The sequence below is a fragment of the Atractosteus spatula genome, chromosome 10, assembly GCF_055471065.1.
Source record: "Atractosteus spatula isolate fAtrSpa1 chromosome 10, fAtrSpa1.hap1, whole genome shotgun sequence".
Lineage (NCBI taxonomy): Eukaryota > Metazoa > Chordata > Actinopteri > Semionotiformes > Lepisosteidae > Atractosteus > Atractosteus spatula.
The window spans coordinates 12233504-12243956 of record NC_142715.1 but is presented as its reverse complement, the minus strand read 5'-3'; the positions used below and the strand labels follow the sequence as shown (position 1 = coordinate 12243956).

At 41.4% G+C, this 10453-nt stretch overlaps 2 non-coding genes across 2 annotated transcripts; both read right to left on the bottom strand.

Moving 5' to 3' along the window:
- Nucleotides 1-1010: 1010 nt before the first annotated feature.
- trnat-cgu (transfer RNA threonine (anticodon CGU)) lies at nt 1011-1082 on the bottom strand. Its single transcript has one exon. It is a non-coding gene; the product is annotated as a tRNA-Thr (tRNA).
- Nucleotides 1083-8447: 7365 nt separating this feature from the next.
- Nucleotides 8448-8540, bottom strand: trnar-ucu (transfer RNA arginine (anticodon UCU)). The gene is made up of 2 exons: nt 8504-8540; nt 8448-8483 (listed from the first exon to the last, which is right to left on the bottom strand). It is a non-coding gene; the product is annotated as a tRNA-Arg (tRNA).
- Between the last annotated feature and the right edge of the window lie 1913 nt (nt 8541-10453).

Sequence of the window (10453 nt, the reverse complement as noted above, 5' to 3'; positions counted from 1 at the left end):
GAACAACTGGTATGGGAATGTACTGATCCGCATAAGTAGCGCTTTAGGTTTCTGATCGTTTTTATTGAGCGCTGCTCTAAACTTTACATTTGCTTGTGCTACTTTGCCACATGAAAAAAATAGATTTCCCTAATTACATGATTTCAGTTTTTTTCCTCATCAACGAGTAGAAAGAAATAAAACATATTGTAACGCTTACGGCCGACAGGTACTGTGTAAGAGCCGGCGTACCAGAGCAGGTGACGTCACCGCCCTTCCCTGTGATAGCAGGACTACAGCTACTGGGCTGTGGAGAGATCTGTCTTTAGCTCACGGGGCTGGGTCGCTGCAGAGAGACGTGGAAGTCCCGGGTTCGAGCCCCGGACAGTGTGGGGCCGACCTGATGCGGCAAGGGCGCCCGCCTGAGCCCCCGTTGCGTTACATAGGTGTCAGAAGTGGGATGGGATAGCCCTTCGCCGGGGACGGCGATTTAAGCGGGGGAGAGTGTAACGCTTACGGCCGACAGGTACTGTGTAAGAGCCGGCGTACCAGAGCAGGTGACGTCACCGCCCTTCCCTGTGATAGCAGGACTACAGCTACTGGGCTGAGGAGAGATCCCTCTTTAGCTCACGGGGCTGGGTCGCTGCAGAGAGACGCGGAAGTCCCGGGTTCGAGCCCCGGACGGTGTGGGGCCGACCTGAGGCGGCAAGGGCGCCCGCCTGAGCCCCCGTTGCGTTACAATATAATTCAATATAAACACCACAGGCAAGTTGGCTGGGGGTCTAAGGCGTTGCGTTCACGTCACAGTTTCCCTTCAGGTTTTTTGTTCGAATCCCACTTCTGAAAAAGAGGCTTTCTCGTTTTTCTCTGTGAAAAGCCAATCAAGTTCTTAACAAATTTCATATATTAGATTTCCGCAATACGTTCTGGCTTTAACAGGAAACTGTGCGCTTCCACAGAAAGAGTAACAAGAAGAGACGTTTCCATGTTACTTGTAGACTTAGATAAAGGAACGTGGCGGTGAATGAAAGAGGCACGGACGGGGTTCGGACCCGCGATTTTTGGTTTACGAGACCGACGCCTTACCACTTGGCCACCGTGCCGTCGCTGGGAGGGGGTCAGCTTACTATATGTTGAATCAACCCTAGTAATTTTACTGTTGTAATAGAGGAACAAGAGGCGCAGTCGGTAGAGCTTGCGACCCTTAAGTTCAAAATCGTTGATTCATGGGTTGTTTGTGTCCTTTCTGATCCCTCTAATCTTTTAGTAGGACAGTGCAAGCAGGACGTGATAGGGTACAGTGACTCCCAATGTCATATGAGCTTTGTGTAATTTAGCTTTCTTAACGCTATGGGGCTCGATTCAGATATCGCTGTGAAAGCAAGGGACGAGCAAAGGTTTTTTCTAAATTGAGGGTGATCTGCTCCCAAGTAATTATAAACACCTAGCGTTTACTGTTTACTGTTGTGTTACTGTGATAAAGGAACACCGCACTTTATCAAAATACTGCTGCTTCCTAATTTTACATAATGGTATTTAGACCGGGGAGAGTGACTGCATTCCAAGAGGCTAAAAGTTGATTTCACAAAGCCCCCATTTAATAAAATACATTAGAAACCGCAAGGAAAACAGGATGTTTTAATAAGTCTTCTCCTTGTTTTAAATTATTATAGTCTTTCACATTTGAATGCATACCTTACCATAAATCTTACCTAGATTACAGGCAACGCAAACAGTTCTTAATGCACGAAGTCTATTTATAGTTGACTTTCTGCTAATCACATCTAATAGTTCATGAATCTTCCTGCCCATCATGTGTCTGCTAACCAGTTTCTCCGTTTTCCTTCTCCTGTCATTGTCAGCGAGCACATCAAGGTGGGAAAAATGTAACAGGGAAAAAGAGTAGCTGGTAGGAGTGGGATTTGAACCAAAACCTCGATCTGGAGACAAGATTACCCGTGAGAGCTAGAAAAACACAAGTATTTTATCATGGTGCTTTGGTGGTGGTGGAGGTGAGTCCCCATTACCTGTAAAGCGCTTTGAATGATGCTTTAGAACACTCAACCACCCTGACAAGTGATGGATGAATGGAGGTGCATTGAATACACCAGTAGTTCACTAACCTGAGTTGCTTTGCTGGAGAAGTGCCATGTTACCTGTTGTAAACGTCAAACGTACAAACGTGTTGTACTTTCCAACCTTTGAGTAATATTTTCCAGAGCTAGAGCGCAGTTGTCTTCACAATCTGGATTACTTCAAAAGCAATGATGTCTGTGTAAAACAGATTTTATTTTCGGGAACCGACGTTGTATTGCATATTTCTAATTGATTTGTTTTCATTATTGTAATGTATAGTGGAGCATAAAAAAACATCTGCAAAAATCTCTATTACGCGTCTTTGGCATTTCAAACAGTAGCGAGAGCGAGGATTAAACCCCCCTCCTGGCGATAGTTGCCTCACGCTCTGAACAACCAAGTCCTGCTTATTCCCGCTGTGGGTCGCGGATGGTGTGTTTTGGTATTTACTCGAAATTACGGAGGATACATGGGACTGCATTTACCTGATAACATACCGTGATCTCTAGTACCTAATGAGCTTTGATAATTCAGCTTGCTTATCGCTTTGGGCTCAATTCAAAAGTTGCAGTGAAAGCAGGAGCTGAGCAGGATTCTGTTTAAATGGAGCCAGATCTGCTCACGACCGGGGAAACACTTCAGCATTTACTAATTGAAGACCACAATCCGCTAAAACACCCCTGTTTCTTAGACTAAAAGAAGCTAAAAGCATTTTTAAACATGGGTTATATTGTAAATACTGTTTATTTGCATACTGTTTATTTGCATACTGTCGGTTATTTAGACGGTGCAAAACAGGCTGCCCTTATAAAACTTTCTGTGCCCGTTTTGACCAAGGAGAAAGTATGTCTGATGGAGCGCTATGCGAAAAGATTTAATAAGCTTTACCCCTGCCAATGGTTCAGCATGAAGAAGTAAAAGTTTCAAAGGGAAAAGCAGCTCGCTAACACAGCCAATATTAATAGTGATCTCGGCAGATGTTGTTCCCTACATAAAGCTAAAAGTGCCAAAGAGAATTTCTGTTGAGAAAACAAAATATTTTTTTTGCCTTGATGTCAAGCTGACGGCCTGTCTTTTAGAAAGTCTATTTCTAAACACCTCACGCATCCTCTCAACAGACTAACAAAAAGAGCTTTTACTGATCGTATTGCATGTCTTAAAACACTAACAATTGGCAGCAGTGGGATTCAAACCCACGCTCCCAGAGAGACTGGAGCCAAATCCAGTACCTTAGACAGCTCGACCACGCTACCTTCTGCCATGCCCATCTTCCTCACATTGCTGGCTTGGACTGGGGGGCTTCAGCTCTTGTCGTCGGATCTAATGATATCATGACATGTGGAAGTGACTGCACCTTCATCTTCCGAGATGCTTTCAATACCACAAACGCTACTTTCACCGGCACAAACGTAGCAATAATGAAGGTGGTGGGATTCATCCTTTGTGCTGTTTGCAGGGGCGCAACTCTACGGCGATCTACTGACTTGAAGAGCAAAAATCAAAATCCTCTGCTATTACTGTTGCTTTCTTCATATTTTCTTCAGATCCTTCATTTGAACGTCGATTTTGAAGGATATTGATGATAATACCACATAAATTGTGGTTTTCTTGTGATCGCCAATTTTATTCAAATACCAGCCTTTTTTACATTTCCTTGCGTGTTTCACAGGGTATAATAGCCCCCCTCGCATCCTCAGCTAACATATTTTAAAATTACAATAGATTATACAGCATGCATGTTTACATTTATATTAAAATTAAAGTAAATATACCAGAATACATACAGTGCTAACCCAATAATTCTTGTCAGGTTCTCCAACAAATCTGCATTGTTATTTTAACATGTTTCAGCTGAGGGTGCAACAGGAGTATAAATGAATTTTCCCGCCAGCCATTCAAAGACCAAATTCCATGAGTGAACATTATTTTCTCAGACGTTGCCGGCATTGGACTTTGCCGGTGGTATTGAATTATGTCCACAACTGTTGTAGTAGTTCCTTCTTGAAGTTCAACACATGCAAAGCACTCGTAATATCATAGGTGTTAAAGTTCGCTGAGTCTATTCGAGTCATGGTGTGTATCCCTGCCTATCATTGGGAGACGGGTAGCTTTTTTACACTCAGATTCCCATCTTCAATGCTTTGTGTGAGAGCTTACATGACTTTCATTTTCTCACATTTTCTGACGACTGTTCCAAAGGGGCACCCTGTCAATTCCGAATACTTTTCAAAAATCTGCCTGCATGTTTGATTATTGTCATTTAATTTAGAAAAAGTTCAATATTGATCATAACTAAAGAAAATAATGATCACGAACAAAAAAGGGATAAAGATGCCAGTTGATCTTGAATCACAGCTGGGTAACACGGGCTTCTGTTCTGATATGGTTATACGAGAAACAGGAGGAATCGCCAATCTCCTATAGAACGAGTTGAATCAGGAGTGAGACATTTCATATACTCGTGCATATGTCAATGCCTGACCTACATCATAAAACTAACATTAAGTTGTCAGAGACATTCATTTATATACAAACAAGAGACAGACCAAGTAATAATTCTACATTCGTTCAGGTGGGTAAACCTGAACTAACTAACTAATAAACCTATTAATAATTCTACATTAACGTGTCCTACACTGATCAGACTAATTGACATGGTCTGATTCAGAGCCTGTGCAGTTCGGGCTAATTACAACAACGACAGTTCTGAACCCTTATCACCGAACTGAGCACAAGTTCAGCTGTTCTCCAGTTTTGTTAGGCATGGTTTTTCATTGCAGTTCAGAACGACGAAAGAATGTTGCCTCGGAAAGCAGAAGGTTTGGTTCTCAACGATATTGAAGACAGGTCCATGTAGAGCAGCGGGTGATGATTTGTACTATAAAAGACCAAGTGCTCAAAGTGACGTCTGCGTTTGCCGTTTAAACTTTTCATCTCGGGCGCACTTTTAGAAAGCAAGGATAGAGCAGTTGTGTTGAATCGCTATATGGCAAGTGTCAGCAGAGTGGCGCAGCGGGAGTGTGCTGGGCCCATAACCCAGAGGTCGATGGATCGAAACCATCCTCTGCTATGTACACTTTATGCACGATTGATTTAGCACACCATCAATTTAATGAAGTGAATTTAAACTGATTTTGTCTCTCGTGTGTATGCAAGCTTCACACTTAAGGTACTCTTTCGTCTTTACCAATAGCAGATGCCCAAATGAATCTTCATAGTTTCCTCAATTCCTTCAAATTAACATCCATATCAAAGCAATTATGTGTATATATATTACAATTAAGGTACATATTAAAAATATCAACGCACATTTGTATAATGCTCATTTAATAATGATTGTCAAGGATTGTCAAGTTCTCCAATATTTTTGCTAAGGATACAACGGGTGTATAAATGAATTCTCCCAACAGCCAATTAAAGAAAAATTCCACACGTGAAGATGGTTTTCTTGGACATTGACTTAGGTACTTATTTGTTTACTTGTTGTAGTTGCACACGAGTAAAACACGAAGATTTCCTGCAACATTCAAGAGGGTTTGCGAAGAAATCCCTTCAATTTTTAGCGGAGATTATGTTTACATCATCACAATCTGAAGCGCATCCCTGAGTGCGTTTGACCCACCAGCCCTTTGTTTAACAGCTGCACAGGGACACATTCCCATTGCTTTTCACAAATCACTGGCATTTTTTTGCAGCATTTCTTCTGTCCTGAGAAGCAAGATTTGTATTTTATCTTTCAGAAGTTGTATGAATTTCTTGAAGTTCAGAAACAACTTGTTCCAGAAAAGAAATGAACACTTGCTTCAAAGTAAATCAAGACGTATGTGTCTCTTGCTGTGTGTGCTCTTATCTGTCCATCTCTCTCTCCTCTTCTCTCACTCTGGCAGTCTGTGCAGAGTATCTGAAGAGGATGTAACACCACTTGGAAAAGAAGAAAAATTTTCAGGAAAAATTCTCAGGCAGAATAAAAAATCATTATTCTCTTCTCAGTCAGATTCACAGCTCTCACAGACCGTCTTATAAATTTACAATTAGATGAAGTCATGTAACAGTTTTACCAATAATTTAAATAATCAGACAGCAGTTTTGGCAGTGGATACATCTCCACATGGGGGAAAGAAACTGAAATATATGTGCTCACTGTAAAGTAGGAAGAGGTGGTCAGACAAGCAAAACAACTTTGCAGATAATGTGAAGTGACATTGTTTTGTGTCAATCAGCTCACAGATTTCACTTCATGTGCCTTAACCTGTGCAATTTGTATGGTTGTTGAATGAGATTGGTTTCTTCACAAGCCCAGTCAATTGCCAGTGGAGAGCTTGCCGACGCACACCTTCATGAAGACTCTCTTTAAGATTTCATTGTCAAGTCGCCTCCTTTGCATACAATAGTAGCACCGACACTAAGAGAAAGGATGAGAAATGGCGTTTATCAAGCGATTGCAGTGTTTGTTTGACTGAGGATCCTTGTGTGGTGAACTGGCCTCTGGAGAAGTGCAGTAAAACAGAAGGTTTGTGTCACTCAAGATTGTAACAGAACAATACAATTACAATACTTTTATGAGAGTAAATATTACTGGTGCATCACAGTTCTTATAATGGTGAAAACAGGAGCACCTTCTCTACATTTTTGACTGAAGTATTTAAACGGAAAGAAATACTATCACTATGCAATTCATAAATGCAAATGAGCTCCTCTAAATGTTCTAATCTGATGAAACAATGTATAGAATAAGGTGACAAGGTGAATTCATTCAAATGCACAAGATTAATTTTCAGCAACAAAAAAAGTGCTCGAAAATATTTTACAAGAATGAAACCTTACATTCACCTAAATAAACATTCACCCTCTACATTAGCAGAGAACAGTAGGACAGAAGGTTAGTGTCACTGGACACTGCGTCAGAAAGGCCGATCTCTTCTCCCTCATTATGCAGGCTTGCCCACTCATGATGAACTGTCCTCCAGCGATAATCAGCTGCCATCATCGACTCAGACATGACGTTCATGTACATATTATACCTTAATATGGCACTGCATTACAATAATTTGATCAAAACAACTGGTGAAAAAATAATAATCAAATATTTCTTTCCTTCTTTTAGTAGATAAAGACTTTGTCCAAAAAAGAAGCATTTATACCTTTCCTCTCCTACCAGCCCTAACAAGTCACCCAGTTTTTAATTTAGAGCTGGATTAAAGCTCTAGTCTCTTTGGGGGTGTGAGTTGGAATCCCACTGCTGCCAAATATCTCCATCTATCTCAGTGTTAAGAAGCAAAAAACACACATTTGCTGCAGAAGTAACAGGAGAATTTGTGCCATTCAGCCTTACAGCGTGATGTCATTTTCTCATGCTCATTTTTAGATGCTTGTGATTGAATCTATGATTCTTATGAGTGTGCCCTCCATAAAGGTAGCACAGATACAACGTGCCAAGTTTTCAGAGAATCGCATTAAATACAGGTCAGAAGAAGGCGACAAAGTGTCCACTAGGCAGTTCAGCAATTTCAACGGTGTTCTCTGTTGTTTAGATCCAGAATGACACCCGTTACAACCAGGAAACACACAGTGTCAGGCATCAAAAAGACTTCCCAAAACCCTGATCCTCTCCTTGATCCAGTGATGGCATCCAGACATTTCCTGCAACAAAGCCAGGATACGGTCTTCAACAACATGAGTGAAAGGCTAATTCCCAACCTTTGCAAAGAAGGACCGCATGTGCTCAGTGTTAAATGCACTGTTCATTATTATTATTAATAATAATAATAATCTTTACATTATATAGTGCCTTTAAAGGTGGCTTTTCAAAGTGCTTTACAGAATGAAACCAATAAAGTTAAAAAAATACACAAGATAAGCAGGATGAGAATACGCAGTTAGAGGAGACAATAGATGGTGGTATTAATTACAGTAGGAACAGAGGGGTAAAGAATAGTTCATTAAAGGCTCTTCTAAAGAAGAGGGTTTTGAGTCTGGATTTGAAGGAGTTTAGAGAAGGTGACTCTCTGATATCCTTGGGGATAAAGATCCAGAGCTTTGGGGCAAAACAGGAGAAGGCCCTGTCACCCATAGAGTGTAGATGGACTGGGGGACAGATAGGAGACCAGAATTAGAAGAGCGAAGGTTGTGAGGTGGGGAGTAGGGCAATAACCCAGACAGGTACTGAGGTGCCAAGCCATGGAGAGCCTTATAGGTGAGCGTGAGGATTTTGAAGTTGACAGGAAGCCAGTGCAAGGACTCCAGGACAGGAGTAATGTGATCACAGTCCAGTGCTAATTTCTTTCTTGAGGCTGCTGGTTCATTTTCAACTGTGGACTCTTAAGAAGTCCTTTATTTGACTGGATCAACACTAATCCCTAGAAGATTTTGAAAGGTTGAATCAATATGATACATGACTCTGGTGGGACTCGAACCCACAACCTTTGAATGACTTTATTCTATCAAAGCCTAGAAGTCCAACACGCTCTCCATTGCACCACAGAGCCAACCAACATGTAGCCCTATAAAACAGCTACAGAAAGCTGTAACTCATGCTTCTCCCGTTGTCTTTAAATTAAGCTCCATAATATTGACAATGAGTGGCCTGTTGTCTACGAATAGATACCGCTGGGATTCGCACCCAGGGTCTCCTGGTTTTTAGTGAGGTGTCTTAACCAGCTAAGCCACGGTGCCAAACCTGCTAAATGTTATCCACAACTTCAAACACCTGTGAGAAATGGGCAACTGCAGTGTTACGCCTGCTGGCTCAACAGATAATCCTTTTCGAACTTTAAGGAGAGGATTTCTTTGTCAATTCAATTAAACATTTTAGAAATGCTGAACGATTGATGTGTTTCACGCGCAGAAATATTTTATCGTTACGTACTTTTTCTGTGCAGTTAGTTCTCCTTCAACTCCGCCCAACAACAGAGGTCATTTTTAATACAGGAGTAAAGGCACATTGCACATCAGCAAAACATCACGTACAGGTTTAGGGAGAGCGACATCAGTGATTGGAAGGTTGGAAGTTTCGGGTCACTTTTTTATTATAGATTCAAGCAGCCCTGAATACCTTTTCAAGAAACATTTCAGAATCCCAGTCACGTCCAGTATGATTGCTACACAGGTCTACAGTATACAATCAGAATACTGTTTGTATAAAACACACTGCCCAAAGCATTTCTAAAACAGGAGTTACACGTTTCTGAATGCGCCCTCCTTTATAAATTAAATAAAATGTCTGAAGCCTGCTCCAAAGAAGCACTATATTCAGAGCTGACAAAGATGTGATAGGAAACATCTCGGAAAACGAAGATGCAGTCATTTCCACGCGTCGCACAACAAGAGCTGAACCCACCCGACATTCTCTAAAAGAGTAAGGTGTTGGGAGTGTGGCTGGGTGGTCTAAGTGCTGGGTTTGTGCTCCATTTTCTTCGCTGGGTTAGGTTTGAATCTTGCCGCTGCTAAGTGTTGGTGGGTTAAGACCTTCCTTCTATTGCGACTTCAATGGGTAAAAGCTTTGCTTGACAGTTTGTCGAGAGATTGAACTAGGTGTTTCAAGATAGTCTTTGTCAGCTTAACATCAAGGCATAAAAAAGCCTCATTTTGTGTTCCCAACAGCAATGCTCTTTGGTCCCTTCAGCATTATGCAGGGAACAACATCTGCCGTGATCACTTTTGAGTCAGTGTGAATCGTAGTGTGCCGCAATTGTTTTTAAAATTGGTTCTGTAGGCATGGTGCATTTGTCTGTGAAACTTGAATGCTGTGCTTTTTCACGCAGAATCATCGGCAGGAGCAAAGCTTATTCAATCTTTGCGCACAGCGCTCCATCAGAAATACTTTGTCCAAGTTTTGAAGAGATTGTGGGATTCTCTGCACGCGTTTACATCACGTACCTCAGACAACACCACCATTCGATGGGAAATTGATTCTGCTTCTTGCAGTTGTTCCTGTGGTTGCAGTAGTTACAAAGTCTCACTTTCCTCCACCTTCTGCTATAGTATTCACTGGGTGAGCTTCATCATTTGGCTCAGAAAGGTCAACTGTGCTTCGGAAAAAATCAGCTGCAGTGTCGTTATTTTGTCGGTGAGTATGGCTGTCTTTTAAAGCACATGAAAAACACGAGTTTGTGGATTTCTCCAAATAGCAACGAATTCAGTTGTGCAGTGCTTTACTGCTTTCAGAGGGTCTTTTATCGACACTGCTATAGTAGAGAAGTGACATAATCACAAACGCAACCATTTGTGCTGGCTGTTTCACTAAGTATTAAGCTTTTTCAACTATCACATGATTTTAACTAATTTAACATCATCTCCAGGAGAGCACCTCGCACTGCTCACTGAGCTGATGTACAGTATGTGCCCATTTCTCAAAAATTAAATATCATCTGAACTGATTTTTTCTATTTTAAATGCTTTC